Below are 16846 nucleotides of genomic sequence, written 5' to 3'. Positions count from 1 at the left end.
TACTGAGCATCTCTCTAGCACTAGATTAGAATGCAGTGTCTGTGAATGAGATGCTTACACAATCTTGCCTGTAAAAAGATAAAAATCTCTAAAAACTAAAATCTACTTAGAAAACTTATTTAGAAAAAAATAACAGATATATGTGTGTGTGTGTGTGTGTGTGTGTGTGTGTGTGTGTGTGTGTGTGTATTTGGTATGTATATGTAATAAAAGCAACAAAATAAGTTTCTACCTTCAGTGTAAGTATAACACATGTGATACACATGTGCATTTTAAAGAATCAAAATAAAACAATGAATTTTCCACATTTATTCATCCCCAGATTCTTATGTATTATGTACATGTATGTTGTGTTGGTGAGTGGGTATGCACAGGTGAGTTTAGTGACTGCGAATACAGATTAGGGTGTCAGACCCCCTGGAGCTGGAATTACAGGCAGTTATGAGTGGCCACTCGCAGGTGAAAGGAATGACTCTGGTCCTCTGCCAGGGCAGCAACCATCACTCTGGCCCGTATTTCCAGACGTAGGAACCACTGTAGGCAACATCTGGAGCTGACCATGTCATTATAGTCTCTCTGTTTCATCTTCCTATTGCAGGGAGCCAGCCGCTCTGGATATTGGGCTTATTGCTCCTTTGCTGTTGTTTTTAAGCTTCCCAAATATATTGCACAACAGGTACAGTTTGCGTTTTTCTTGCTTTGTGTTAGAAAACTGCCATACATCACATGATTTTTTTTTCGTAACTCCCTCTCACAAGCATACATTTCAAGGCTCTGTTGTTTTTACTGCTATACAAAATCTCATTGCAAAGCTATGCACTTGTTTTCTTACTGTATTTCCTGTTACTGGGTCATTTCAGTCCAAAGATCTCTCTTTTTTTTCTTTAGGCAGGTAAAGCTGTTACGAAAATTGCTGGGCGTGCTTCAAGATCCAGAGCACGTGTGAGATTTCCTTAGACGCCAGCCTGGAATGGCGCAACAAAATCATGTGACCTGTGCAAACCACCTGTTACAGGAACTGCAACACTAAATTGGTCTCCAATTAACTGTCCTCACATTGCTTTACGTGACTTTCCATAGCTCACACCCTTCACAGCGAGTTGTTTTCATAGCTGAGTTCTGCACATCTAGTGGCCATAAAACAATCTTCCGTCGTACCATTAAATGGCAGCCCCTTTCTCACTAATGGTTTAAATACACACCAAATACACATGGCCATATAATTTCCTTCTCTTCTGTTAAATGTAAATAATGCCTGTGTACGCATTTTGTCATTTTCCACATCGGGTCATTGGTCTTACAGGCAACTCACATTTTCATCACTTCTCCATGGTCGCTTGAGTTTTTAAGGCTATGACTGTTCAGTTTCATGGGAGGCTGATATCTTCCAGTTTAGGGAGTTGATTCCTAATCGTTGTAGGGCCTTATGCGGGGCAGGAACATTTTATCTCAATTAGCAAAAGTTGTCAAATGTTTCGTCTTAGTTTGTACCCTTTAAGTTTTGTTGAAGAAACCTTTCCAAATATTAAAGATTAAATGGCTGGAGTTTGCGTGTGAGAACCGGGGAAGGTAGTGACCTACTTCCACGTTTTTCAAAATGAGCAACGCATCGCGTGGACACTCTGAATTGAGCGGATCCCACGTTCCATTGGCTGTCTTCTAGTTACCAGACACTTTCCTCCTCCCACTAATGTGTGGTCAGCTTCTCTTAGCTCCTGCGGACATTTCTGTTTGCTCACGAGCCAACTCTACCCCCATCACCTAAGCTCCGCCCATTGAGACAAATTCCCTCACACAGTCTCCTCACCTACCTTCACCGATCTTCAGTCTTTTATTTCCTTCATACATTCTGGGATGAGATTCTCAAGCTTCTTTTCAGGAAGATCCTACTAAATTCAGATTAGATTTTAACTTAGGGAACTTGAGGGGACTGCCTTGTTGGCCATTCCCTGAAGGTGGGATTTGGATAAAGGGCCTATGCTGATGTTGTTAATGCTAAATTAAGACGGTGGGGTTGGAAGGTGACCATGGAAGAAGCAGCCTGGCACAATCTAATTATAGCCATTGTAAAAAGCAGAGGCCATATGCCAGATATGGAGAACCAGAGGGAAGCTCTGTGAAGACTCAGTTGACCAGAGTGGGCTTTTGAGGACGGAGGCAGAAGAAATCATCCAAGGAAGGTGAGTGGCCTCTAAAAACAAAGTGGGGCAGTTGTTTTGCTGTCTGGTCTTATGTTGGTGAGACCAGAGTCAGACTCATGAACTCTAGCACTGTGTGTGACATAGCACGTGTCCCATTGGCTTTATAAAATGTTTGGTTTTGATAGTCTTGTCTCCTACACTGGACCCTCTAACTTGTATTGAAGCTGAGGATAACCTTGAATTTCAGGTCCTTCTGCCTACACCTCCCTGGTGCTGAGATTACAAGCGTGCAGCTTTGTGCCTGGTTTGCAAAGTTCTAATGATCAAACACAGGGTCTTCAGCAAGCTAAGCGAGCACTGTGCCAATTGAGCTACAGCCCCAAATACTTGTGAAGCTTTTCCCCCCGTGTTTCTTTTCTTATGTTTTAACTTGAGGTTTAAAGAGTATTATTGATTATAATATCATTCCTTCCTTGTGGTAGTTTTCTTCTAAAAGGTTCAAGTTTCTCTATATCTAAATTTAAATTCTTGTATTCTAACTTTTAAAATCTCTGCTCTGTCTTTAGCTATGAATAATTTTTAAATCTTATTCCTAATTGTATTTGGCCGTTTCTCTTTAAAATCTGTTCTCTGCCATTAGCTATGTGGTTTGTTTTTAATCTTATTCCTAACTGTATTTGGCCATTTCTCCACTAAACTTTTCTCTAATAACTCACCAGGACTCTGCCTATTTGTATGCATTCTTCTCAATGCCCCATGCACCTTTGATCTGCCCTTTGGAATTATTTTCTCCCATGCAGAAGAACACACCTTAGAGCCAGGCCTGCTGGTGGTGGGAGTGCTCAGTTTTTATGGACACCTTATCTTCACTGACCCTAGTTATTGAAGAAGAATTTGGCAAGTTGTGCATTCTAAACTGTCCTTTCCCCCTCCTGCTATGATGGAGAGCATTCTCTGTCTCTGGAGTTCTAAAGCTTTAATAAGTAGCAGGAGGTACATAATCATGGACTTACTTGTTCTTCTATCAATAAATAAAAATATGCTACTGATTTGTATTGATTTAGTTATGAGTTCTGGAAAGGTTTTGTCATTAACTCCTCAAAAATTAGGTCTGCTCTGAATCCTCTGCTCTTCGTAAACAGAAAAACCAAGTACTTCTCTGTCAGGTCTCATAAAAACTGCTCAGTAGGAAATGGGGAGACGGCTCAGCATGTAAGACCACTGGCTGCTCTTCTGGAGGTCTCAATCTCTTAATTGCAAAGAAACATACTGTTAAGTTGCTTGGAAGCAAAGAGCAAGGAAGGAACTCCCTAAAAACATCTCATTTGTGAATTTGGCAAATCATTTGCAGCTCCATCCAAACCGAGACAAGCAGAAATTTTACTAATAACTTTTGTTTTTATGCCAATTGGTGTTCTCTCAGAATTCTGTAAAGTGAGTGTTAAAATGTGTTTCATCCTTTGCACTCATTAGCCAACAACTCACATCCAAATCAGAGCAGCCGTATCCTCACTTGAGGCAGCTTTGAGGCAAGCCTTTAATTCTCCTTCCTCAAGTCTTCAAATTTCTCCTCTCACAAGACCATAAGCCCTACTTTCCCCAATACATATGTCACAGCTTATTCTGATTTCAATATTGGTGATTATATGGAAAGCAAGCTGCTGAAAACGTCATAAAATTTAGCACAAATAAAGATATGTGTGGCATTCACTAAAAACAAACAAACAAACAAACAAACAAACAAACAAAAAACCCAGAGGTCTTGGCAATGGGATTGGCTCTCCAGAAAGGGCAAAGGTACCGGGACATCGTCAGTGAAAGATGTGTTGCTGTCACTGTGATATATGAAGTCCCACTTAGCTTAACAGATATTATCTCTCAGGGGTGAAAATTCACAGAATTATTTACTGATTTATTTTCTGTTGCTCGTTTTCTATTATTCCCACAATGAAACTGCATTCACACCAAAGGGTGATTAAAAACGTGAAACAAACAAACAAAAACATTTTGAAAAGCACCATCCAAAAAAAAAAAACCCCCAAAACCAAAACAAAACAAAAAAACAATAAAAAACAAAAACCAGAAGATAGCCTGCATTTTCTTTGGCAGCTGGAAGAGCAACGGTGATATCTGATGATAAACAGGAAGGCCTGATCCCCGCAGGCAAATGCAGGGCTGGCTTTGGAACAGGAACGGAGATTAAGTATGACAAGGAAATTAAAGCTCTGGTTGAAAAAAAAATAAATGTAGTTGCAAAATTATATATAGAAACTTCTTAGATTATATAATCAAGCAAAAGCCAAGGACCGTTTAGCCTTTGTTGCCCACGTCTTCCGAAATACAATGGTGTGACCAATAAAGAAACAATATTCTGTCAAATAGCTCTCCCTCCCATTCATGGGATTTCAGGAATAGCTGCCATCGTCACCATACCAGACAGACAGACAGACAGACAGACAGACAGACAGACATCTCTCTCTAAAGGTTTAGCTGGACCCGTGGAAAGATCTGAGATGGGGAACTCGGTGTCTTCACTGGCATTGTGCATCTTCAGACAGTGGTGAATGTGTTTGGGGGCAGCAGGTTGAATTTCATCTTTCTGGGTCCCATGAAAATATCCACTTACTTTTATAGGGTGTTTCCGCTATGGGATGAGGTGAGGAACCCTCACATCCCTAGCCTGGTGTTATTTTTCTGTCAGTTCTCTGCTCATGTTAATACACACACACACACACACACACACACACACACACACACACACACACACACACACACACCTGTGTGTAACTCTAAAAATGGAAGGTGCACCTTTCTTTTCCTTTCTACTTCTTTTCTTTCCTTATTTTTTTTTTAAATAGCAGCTTTTAGAACTGTCTTTCTCATCCTTGGGGTGGTTGCTAATGACAACCGAAGGAATGCACCGGCATGTCATAATAGCCCCCCCTCCCATTAAATCTCTCGTGCTTAAATTTTAATGCTATAATTCAAGAGCTGACAAAAGCCCATTGAGTGTGTCCATGGGGAGGAGAATGGGCCGCCCATTTTCTCAGGAGCGATGCTATAGCAACATGGGAATGAATTCGGGGTCAAGGAACAAGCAGTCTCCGAGCTTTGTTCGCATTTCCTGCCTGAAAGTACGATCCAACGTCGTAAGTCTTGCGCTCGTTCATTAGTGTTTTGAGAAACAGGAGGATAACTCAGCCTGTGACTCCGTGCTCTGCAACGGAAACACGGAGACAGGTAACAAACCCAGACCCCGCAGAAAGGCCTGCTGCTGAGGACACTAGGAAGTGATTGTGGGAGTGGCCACGTAAGAAGACACGTGATCTCCATCCATTCCTTGATGCCCACCCGACTTCTTGCCTCTACAAATGGTGCTCTACAACATGAAGAAGTATTACAATCTGCGAGATGCCTTTCTGAAAGGAGACAAAGGAAGGCTGACGTCTCTGCGTGTGACCCCCTCAGTGACATGCCAGACACGGCAGCGTAGGGTGGTGTTGATTTTGTCTAGCTCTTTATAATGGCACTTTTGTTTCTACGGAAGGATCTTTTCCTTCTACCAGAATAAACAAATACACCTGAATCAAACTTTCCTATTGTGCAGCACAAAGAAAGAAAAGAAAAGAAGAAAGAAAAAGAAAGAAAGAAAGAAAGAAAAGAGAAAGAAAGAATCCTACTCTAAGAAGTTTGTACTACCAACTTTTGTCTCCCGAGGGCATCTGTGTTTTTACTTTTGGTTTTGGTGACAAACATTCTCATACTGAGTCAGTGCTCAGTTATATAAAATAGTGAGTTTTGGCTGTTTATCCAGTAGAATGTTCTTGTTAAAGACCATATTAATATGGCACCCAAAATAACAGGTACTGGATTTTCTAGTGAAAAGCACAGGCAGGTATAAACATCTGTAAACAGCAATACAGCTCAGCAGTCCCCAAAACTATTTCTTCCTTTCGGTCCCTTCTTCCAGTTCCTCTCTGACTCACTCCACCAATGAAAACTCCTCACCTTTACAGTCATCTCAGTGTGTGTGTGTGTGTGTGTGTGTGTGTGTGTGTGTGTGTGTGTGTGTGTGTCCCACCCCCAGGGTTCATCCTAAACATAATGCCAACAGTAGCCACCTTCTAAAAACCATACAGTATTTCTTCTCTCTTCAGAAACCAATCTCATATTTCTACAAGTTGGCTCTGCTGTTCCAGGGAATCCACAATATATAACTTCTCATTTTACAATATGCTTATGTCTTCCTGACACTATATGTAGTCAATAGACCCTGCCTAGAATTTTTCATTATTTTTTCCAAAGTTCAAACCTAGTTTAAATATTGCTGTTTCCATGCAAGCCATTCTTCATTATTTTTTCTTTTTTAGATTATAGGTTATTTAATCAGTTTACTGCCTGATGTCACCTCCTCCCTTCTCTCCTCCCAGTCACACCCTTATATCCTCTCCCCCATCTCAGAGAACATGGGCCTCCCTCCCCTGCCATGGGTACCAACCCACCCTGGCATATCAAGTCTCAGCAGGACTAAGAGCATCCTTTCCCACTGAGGCCAGGCAAAGCAGCCCAGCTAAGGAAAAGGGATCCAAAGGCAGGCAACAGAGTCAGAGATAGCCTCTGCTTCAATTGTTTAGGGGACCCACATGATGACCAAGCTGCACATCTGCTACATATGTGTACAGGGTCTAAATCAGCCCATACATGGTCTTTAGTTGGTGATTCAGTCTTTGAGAGGCCCCATGGACCCATGTTAGTTTACTCTCTACATCTTGTGGTGGTCTTGAACCCTCTGGCTTCCTCAAGCCTTCCTCCCACTCTTCTACCAGACTCCCCAAGCTCAGCCTATTTGGCTGTGGGTCTTTGTATCTGTTTTAATTAGCTGCTGAATGAAGCATCTCAAATGACAGTAATTTGACAAAATGGCAGCCTACAGACTGGGAAAATGTCTTCACCACTCCTACATCCAACGGAGGGCTAATTACAAATTATAAAGAGAACTCAAGAAATTAAACACCAACAAATCACTTAATACAATTAAAAATGGGGTACAGAGCTAAACAGAATTCTCAAGAGAGGAATCTCAAATGGCCAAGAAACACTTAAGAAATGTTCAACATCCTTAGTCATAAGGGAAACACAAATCAAAGTGAATCTGAGATTCCATCTTATACCTGTCAGAATGGCTACGATCAAACACTCAAGTGACAGCACATGCTGGTGAGGATGTGGAGCAAAGAGAATACTCCTCCATTGCTGGTGGGTGTGCAAACTTGTACAACCACTTTGGAAATAAACCTGGTGGTTTCTCAGAAAATTACAAATAGTTTCATGCAAGCCTTTCATATGACTTCTCCCAGAAAGTATTTATTTTTTCTTATTATTGCATACATTTATTTATTCATTAATTCAGTTATTCATTTGTGTGTAAATCTGTCATCAACACTACGAATAGATCAAAGTAACATATACATGTATGAAAATATCATAAGGAAACCCACTCTTTTGTAAGTAAAAACCTATGACAGTATCATTGAATAATAGCAATGAGCTGATATTTGTGTATGATTGAGGTGCTAGAAAAAAGGGTAAGAGTAGAAAAATAGTTAAAAAATATATAAAGCATTTCAGAGCTTTCTTTATTCGTCATTTGAAAGACTCAAATAAAATATAAAGAAGATACAAGGCTAATCCCAGCACATTACACTAAGCTGCTGAAAACTAAAGTACAACAGAACACCAGTGAGTCAAAGGGAAGAAGGGCATATTCAATATGACCAGCGATGAGAAAGAAGGTAGGTTGAATTCTTAATGGAAATAATGGATATGAGGAGAAAGCAGAACAACATCTTCAAATGAATGAAAGAAAAATAATTTGTCAACCTCACAAAGCATTAATCATCATGTATATGCCACAAGAAGTTTTAGAAACTTTTTCTGCTGGGGAAATTGATACCAGCTAGAAATTTGCTTCTGACATATAAAATGAGGATTGGCTGAAGGGCTCAGCAGGTAAAGGAGTCTGTGGAAACCTCATAACAGGAGTTTGGTCTCCAGATCTCAAGGTGCAAGAAGATAACCAATTCTTGAATGTTGTTTTCTGACTTGTTGTTTCTCTGCCACAGAGTGTGTGCTTGGACAATAAAGAATAATATTAAATTTTTATGAAAATAAATTGAAAAATATACTAAAGCGGTAAACTTTAATTTGATAAACATGAACTAAACTTAAAAAATGAAATTAAAAATTGAAGTATTATTAATGTAATAAAATTGTGATTAAAAACCTTCCCCAAAGGAATCTGATGGGCCTGCTAGTTGACTGGTCGAGATTTTTAATAGGAATTAAAGAAGAATTTATTCCAATGATTCTTGCTGTGGTCTGTTTTATCATTTTCTTTCCACAGGAATTTTCACTTATTTAAGAGGATTTTTTGAGTTTATTATATAGTGTAAAAGTTTTTTCTTAGGTATGGCCAATAAAGAAAAGAGTCTGATCAATAATTTCAATGAAGCTGTAATCTTGGTGAAGGGTCCTCATTTGTCGTTTAGTTAGCACTTGACACTGGCCATTAGCTTCAGCCACTGTCACCATGACATTAACTGATATACACACAGAGAAATGAAAAGCATAAAGCCCATACTTTAGTAACTCCATAACTTAAAGTCACAGTCTTCCTAAACATGACTAGTATCCATGCCAACATGCATAAAGGCAACATGTTGGAAAGGAGAAGAAAGGAAAAAAAAGTCACAGCCTGTTTAAGTCAAGAAAAAAGTGGCTTGCATTTTATATAAGCATGTTTTGGGCCAAATATGTGGTGGATAATTCCATTTCGTATCCGTCCTTTATAATAACATACTTCATAAAGATAAAGGAAGAAACAAGAAAAGACAGCCTGTTACTTGTTTTCTCGCTACTGTAACAATTGCTGCAGGACACTTTGGTTAGAGTGCATATTGAAATGAATGGTACGTATCCATGAGCAATTATCTGAAAAACATGACAGAAGGACAGGGAAAATCTGTCATGTGTAAGCAACATGTTTTCACAGATCTTTGAATGAATAGCATCTTCATATCCCTTCTTATTGCTCTGATAAAATACTCTGGTAAAAGTAACTTGGTAGAGGAAAGGTTTGTTTGGGTTTACAATTCATGAGACAGTCAATCATGTTAGACAAGTCAAGGCGTCGGGAGCTTGAAGCAGCTGATCACACTATGTTCTCAGTTGGAAGAGAGAAATGAATGCTAACTCAGCTCTCTATACACACATATTGTGTGTGTATGTGTGTGTGTGAGTGCTTGCAAACATGTGTGCATGTGTGTGTGCTTGCAAATGTGCACACATGTGTGTGTGTGAGAGTGTGTGCGTTCATGCATGCATGCATAAGCATGCATATATTTATAAAATTAAGGTTTCTCACCCAGGGAATGGTCTGGTCCACACTTAAAATAAGTCTTCCTACACAAGTTAACACAATCAAGGCACTTCCTCACAGGTGTTGCCTGGAGGCTTCTCCCAGATGATTCTAGATTTTTGTCCAGTAGACAGCAGTAACATCATTAATGGACTGTGATAGACACTTTAATTTATAAGATCAGTTTTCCTAGAAAACTGACTAGGACATATAGATCTAGGATAGAGAATTTTTGAAAGAAATTGCTGCCGGGATCAGCAACTGGGGTGGGGAAAGAAAGCAGAATTTATCTAAGAGAGACAGCAAGGCTCAACGCAACAATGACCTAAGGCTGCTCTAGGACAGGACAGCCTTTACATACACCCAGCAGCTGGGGAATGAGGTTGAAGCCTTGCATCTAAAACCAGCCTGTGTTTGGATGCATCTTGTACCCTTGGGCAAGAGTGTTGGAAGACACAACATCCAGAGTGGTCTAAAAGCTGAAAGTAACCAGTTAGCAATATTCCTAGCAACTGAGGGAATTCGGCCTTCCTCCCTGGAAGGCCAAGCTGGACAGAACAACACTGGGTCTAGTACTGTGTGCTCCTGTTCAGCTTGCCTCATCTCCATTTCCTGGAGTGTGCTTAGTAAAAGAAGGCAAATGGGGTAAACCATAGCTCTCCCTTTGAGGTTGAACCTGAGGCCACAGGTATTGGAAACTTTTGTTTTCTTAGTGCTCTAATGTCAGAGTTAGTCTAATCTCCCACAGCCAGCCCTTTGTGATGACTTACCTGGTGGGGTGACATGTCACTACTGCCTGAACACCTTCTCCAACTGTGGCTACTCCTTATTAATTTATTATCAAGACTGAGCAAGGAAGTACCAGGAGATAGCTAAGTGCTAAATGTGCTGGTCCCTCTCCCTGATACACTGATAGCCATTCTTCTGGTGATCAGAGCAATTGCTTCCATTAATATGGTGTCCCCTCTTTGTCCACTGAGTGTTTTTGTGTTGAGTCTGAAGCTATTATTGATATAATAGCAGGTTAAATGAAACTGTCATAATAGTTATGACAAATAACAATAAATATCAATAGCCAATTTTCTACAACAAACAGTGGCCATAGTATGGCAGTTATTATATGACCTGCTATTATATCATTAGAAGACACTGGCACCTGTTAGGCTTTCAATATGCCTATGCACTGGAGCTGAGCAGAATATAGCCTCCTAAGCTATCTTTTACCTCCCGGCCCCACATCCCATTCCACTTGCTTTAATTACTCCCATCTGGGCTATTTCCCATCCACAATTCCCATAAATATTTGCACATGCTTCTCACTATCACCAATCCTCAAAGCTATCTCCACTAACCCGTGGCAACTCTTCTGTCTCTGTCTCTGTCTCTGTCTCTGTCTCTGTCTCTGTTTCTGTCTCTCTGTCTCTCTGTTTCTCTCTCTCTCTCTCTCTCTCTCTCTCTCTCTCTCTCTCTCTCTCTGTGTGTGTGTGTGTGTGTGTGTGTGTGTGTGTGTGTCTCTCATCTACTCCTACTCCTCCCATAATCCTTCTGTCCTTCAAGCCCCTGAAGCTTAGCTCCACCTACCTCACTTCTGCCCTGCCCAGGTATGTAAGCAACATTATTTAGCCCATCAGGGATAATTTGGGAGGCAAAGTTCACAAACATCATTTCAGGTACGCGATAGTCTGCTTGTGAAAGACAGCAAGCAAACCTCAGAGAACGGAATAATTAGCAGTTAAATACAAAGCTCCAGACTATGCTGCAACAATCTATTTCAGTATCTGTAGTGTTATGGATGATTACTTTACCTAGTATTTGAGTTTCTGATGTAAAAATGTCCTCTTCGAGCTCAGGTGTTTGACCTCTTGGTTCTCAGCCAATGGCAGTGCTATAGAAAGTTATGAATTTTCAGGAGGTGGGGTCTAGCTAGCAAGTGTAGAGCTGACACAATATGACCATCTTATTTCCAACCTAAGGCCTTGTGTTTTGATCAGCAGACATGTTCTTACCATCATGGACAGAGCCTCACGGATTCCCATCCATAGGACTGAACAAAACCAAATCCTTCCTGAAGTTGCTTCTTGTCAGGTACTTAGTGCAAGCAACAAGGAAAGCAACATACACAGCAGCATTCTCAGGCCTTCCTTAGCTGTTCTATGGCTCTTTAATGCTGACTATTTGAGGATAATATGGGATGCTACGGGGCCAGTGGCCTACTATTGCCCTGCGTCTATATAGTGAGTCTTTTGCACAGAAAAGGAAATAGTCAACAGCGTGAAGAACCAGTCTATCCTGAAAAAGAAAACATTTATGAATTATATAACTAAAAAAAGAGTTAATTTTCAAAGTATGTGGCAGGGTAAACAACTCAATAACAAGAAAACAAATAATATTTTTTAAGTAAATAGAGGGCCAGAATGAACACTTGTGGAAAGTTGTGTACAAACAGCCAACAGAGGGGTGCAAAACTGTTCATGATCACTGATGACCAGGGAACTGCAAATTGAAACCATGATGATATATTATCTGACACCAGTTATGACAGGCATTTTCCAAAAGCCAAGGGACAAATGTTGACGGGGTTTTGGAGAATAGGAAACCCTTGGGAATTGTTTGTGAGGATGAAAATTCATGTGGACTTGTAGAAAACAGTGAAGAGATTCCTCATACTTTAGAGTTTTAGAAGAGTAAGATATTGATTGATGTTTAGATCCAGGTTCCTGCTGACAAAGGCTGATCTCAGTGTTAGAAGATGCTTGGAAACAGCCCGGGCCTCTAGCCACTAGATGTCAGTAGCATCCTCTCATGGTCTGAAGACATGGGCAGGATCTGGGGGGTTAGAATCTAGGGTTCTGGAATGGCCCCTGACCCTTTGCTTCTTTCTGATGCAATTCTGTGGCTCTATGACTCCGTGCTGCTGGCATGAACTATTTTTATTCCCATGGATGATGGTAAAGTCTCAAGTTCTGAGGTCAGGAAAAGTAAATCCATGTATGGGACACTTGCCAATTTAAATTCAATTAAAAATCAATTGCAACCTTTTGCAGGATGGAGACCAATGCACTCAAGAGGCTATCAGGTGTCTGGTTGGTGTCTTGAAGGAATAGCACTGTGTTTGGAGGGCTTAGTGTCAGTGTTGGTTGGTATCCTGGGTATGTGACAGTAATAGAAATTATAGCAGCCTTAGTAAAGGGAAGCTTGTGTGGTAGGGCCCCTGCAAAACCTCCATCCCCACACACGGTCACTCTGTTCATGTGCCCATTCAAACATCGGAGTCTCTGATGTCAGCGGATGGCTGACACTGCCTACTTGTCTTGTCTTCTCTAAGTGACTTCTTGTTTGGTGACAGTCCCAGCGTTGGTGCTCCTCCTTAGACATGCACATGAAATACAAACATCTTCACACTCTATTCCTGCTCCCATTTTCTCCTTCCACATCCCATGATCTCAGAGCTCCTGGCCCCTAATCTTTCCATCTATCTCTTGCACAACTATTTTTCAGTTCATGGATTTGTGACATGGATCACTCTTCTTCTAAACAAAAAGAAATTAGTTGTGCTGTCTAAAGAGAGACCTCTCTCATGCAGAGATCACCATGGAGAGAGCTCACAGAGAGTCCTGTTCATATTCAGCTTGCTATAGACCGAAGGGACAGCTTGTAGTACATGACTTTTTTCCTTTTCTCTCTTCATACAGAAGATATAGCAGACGCTATAGCACTATGCAAATGTTCCCGAAAAGATACTGCTTAGTAAGATGTGAGGGGTGACATGGCAGTGTGGGCCACCAGGCTGTGCTGCTTACTTAGGCCATGGCATGGCTTTTGCTGAGCCCTGTGCATACATGCATACAACTTGAATCTATCTATCTATCTATCTATCTATCTATCTATCTATCTATCTATCTATCTACCTATTTCAGCTCTTTATCCTTTTTTTTTTATCCTCCTTAAAATGAGAATTGAGTAAAATCTGTCCTATTTCCGCCATTCTGTAAAAGGAACATAATTTTGTATTTTAAGTGATTTTGATTCTAGAAGAAATTGGCTGCTACTGAATCTTTGCTTTAAGATCAAGGGGTTTATTAATAGTCTCATCTGTGAGCTCCTCAAGAGGCTTTGTATTATTACTATGAGCAACTAAGTCATCACTACACCAGGGATTTTCAATGCTATTAAGCAATGAAACAAAACAAAACACAAACACAAAAACAAACAAACAAACAAACAAAAAACAAACAACCCTCTGTGCTCACAATAGCAACCTTCCAAGATGGCGTTCTGCATTCAGTTTCTTGTACCAACTGTTATCATAATGCATAAACCAAATTTGTAGTTGTTAGATGTAAACTATGTGACACAGTATTTCCACTAGAGAATCCTTCTAAATGAATAACACAAGCTCGGTGGCCACAATGACAAAGAGAAACTCACACTCATCCATATATATATTGATCTGGTCACAAGTTTGCAGTTTACTAACTGGGCCATCTTCCCAGGCCAAAAGGTTTTATATTTTTATGTTTGGTGTCAAATTTCCTTCTAGATAATCTTTTCTAATTAGTATCTATGTTTACTCTGTATACACCTCTTTTCCCACCAAATTAAACTATACTTGTCTCTTCATATGTCTGGGACCTATAAAATGTTTAAAATGAACGGAATGTTCATTCAATATCGTTCAATTACAATGCAGCAATTATCACCACTTTCAGAGACAGATTTTTATTATAGAATCCAGACTAGCTTTAAACTCTGCGTCTCCCTTCCTGGACCTCTCAAGTGCTGCAATTATAGGCACGTACCACCACACCTGCTTTAACCTGGTAGGTTTTTATAGATCCACTGTGGTTTTACATATTGGTAATCATGTCATGTACAAGTATGATTTTATCTTTCCTTACTATCTGTATGGCTTTTATTTCCATTTCTTTTCATATTGTACTAACAGGGACTTCCAGCATTGGTTGAGTAAAACTTGTGAGAGCTCACATACCTAGCATATGTCTCATGTTAGCAGATGGAATTCATGCCTCTGGCACTAAGTACAATGTTAGCTGTGATGCTGCTTAAGTTGAGGACGCTGCAGTCCCAGATGTTAGAGGGATTTGAATTTAAATGGGTGCTGAATTTTTGGCATCTTCTGTTTCTGCATCCAGTGATATCATGTGACTGTTCTTTTTCAGGGTGTTCATACGGTAGATTTCCCTGACGGGCTTGCTAATGTTCCACTAGAATTGCACCCCTGAAATAAAATGCTCAGTCATGGGGCGTAATTCCTTTTATATCTTGCTGCATTCTATTGGTTAGTCCTTTATAAAGGAGCTTTACATCTATATTCATGAGAGATATTTGTCTGCATTTTGTCTCTTTCACCCTGCATCCATCCCCATCCCCCCACCCCCATCCCCCAACCCCGACAGTATCTGGACAGTGTTTGCTTTATAAAATGAACTGTCCAATGACTACTACTCATTCATTTCCTGGAAAAGGGAACACAGACGTTGTGCTAATTTGTTACACATTTGCCTACGTGATTTTTAAGTCATCAGTTCAGTTGCTGATGCTTTTAGAACTAGTCATCTATTCTATCCTGTATACGTGCCTGTGGTGTAGATTTGCATATTACTTCCAAGTTACCGCACTGTTGGGTGTAGGCTTCTCCATAATGTGCCATTTGGAGCTCTTTGACATTGTGTAGGTCCGTTTTGTTTCTAGTATCAGTAATGTTGGTCTTGCTGTTAGGATCTATCAACCAAATTGCCGTTCACTTTGTGAGCGAGAGGTTCAAAGACTCAGCCTTTTGTCTCATTTGCTTTTCTCCTTTAAATTTTACTGATTTCTGCTCTTATCATCATTTTTCTAGCTGCTTTGAGTGGATTTTGCTCTTCTTTTTCTAGATACTCAGGTATGAGGTTATTACTGGTGATCTGTTTCCACCATCGGAGTATAGGCATTTGGCATTTTATTTCCTCCCCCAGAGCTGGTTTAGCGGTACATTACACACTTTATATAGTATGGCTTTAATTTAATGCTATTCAGTAAATGTTTTCTTTTTCTTAAGAAATCTCCTTTCATCCATAGAACATTTAGAAATAGTGGTTCAGTTTCCACCCAGTTAGAGGAATCTCCTATTATCTTTCTATTGCAGTATATGGGCTGGCTCCATGTAGACAAATACTTCTTTAAGTGTGTTGCACTTTTTTTATTGTCCATAATATGCCCATGGTACTCTACAGGTTCTTAAAGAATATGGTGTCTCCCTGTGTTCTTGAAGTCTATAAATTTCCACTCAACCCTATAATTGTGATAATATTTCAAGGTATTGAATATCCTTGCTGAATTTCATATCTAACCAACTGTTGCTACAACCTTCAACTGTGCACTATAAACCTCTCCACTAATCCTTCTGTGCACATCTACTTCATCTTCTCAGCTCTTACTGACAATTTTGATTGAACTCTTACCGGGCCCTGTGATCATGACCATTTTAAAGAGATGTTTCTAATTCAGCCCCATAACCCCTGGATTGCTTAACTGCTACCAAACGATTGCTCTCTATTTATGTTCTATATAAAGCAAGCCATCGTAAGAGAAATCCAGCTAGCCCGCTGTGTTTGGGAGGGCTCACATAGGGGCATGGAGGCCATGAGCAACCATCCTTTTAGCTGATGATGCTCAAGAACAAAAAGAAAGAAAAGAAGAAGAGTCCTCTCACAGAATTTATATGACAGAATGGCGACCAAGGGACCTCTTACAATAACCGCATGCCAGCCTTGGGGAGGCTTCTCATGCCTTGTCATAAAAATGTCTCTGAGTTCTTGTTTGACTGGGAAATTTTAGAGTGTTAGTGTCTCTCTGATAAATCACCTCAAAATACATAAAAATTCATTCCTAGGACCTTTGGTCATCTTTACCTCATATTATTATTCTTATTTTTGATTAAGTCATTTTTCGAGGGGGTGAAGTATAATGATCAAATCTGGGTTACTTCTTTGTGTTTTATTCAACTTTTGAAGTGTTGGAGGAACTCAGGACTCCCGTCTTCCGGTTCTCTAAACTAGTTTTTGTCCTACTGTGTTGTGAATTCCGGAGATTGTTTTTCGAGTCTAGCTGTGTTTGGTGCCTACTCTAACCTCCCGCTCTTCCTCCTCCTCCCTCTCTCCTTCTTAATTTGCTTGTGACAAACAGTCTATTCTCTACCTTCTGAAAAGCTGATGTTTTAGCTTCTGCCCATTGGTGAGAGAATGAAGCATCTGGCTTCTTTCACTTAGCACAGAGTCCTTTAGTTCCA

General features: G+C 40.2%; 1 long non-coding RNA gene across 2 annotated transcripts in view; it reads left to right on the top strand.

Annotated features, from left to right (window-relative positions):
• LOC311593870 overlaps positions 1-1849 on the top strand; it is a 77321-nt gene extending 75472 nt beyond the window's left edge. Inside the window, exons 4-5 of one of the 2 annotated variants that reach the window (XR_014777849.1) lie at positions 599-676; positions 889-1849. This is a non-coding gene — a long non-coding RNA (uncharacterized lncRNA). The remainder of the gene's footprint in view (positions 1-598; positions 677-888) is intronic. The other variant, XR_014777848.1, reaches the window with a different exon arrangement.
• The last annotated feature ends 14997 nt before the right edge of the window (positions 1850-16846 follow it).

The sequence above is a fragment of the Acomys minous genome (genome assembly GCF_964271855.1).
Source record: "Acomys minous genome assembly, chromosome: 3".
In the NCBI taxonomy this organism is placed as follows: domain Eukaryota; kingdom Metazoa; phylum Chordata; class Mammalia; order Rodentia; family Muridae; genus Acomys; species Acomys minous.
The sequence above is the reverse complement of the archived record's forward strand: the minus strand, read 5'-3'. Positions and strand labels throughout refer to the sequence as shown.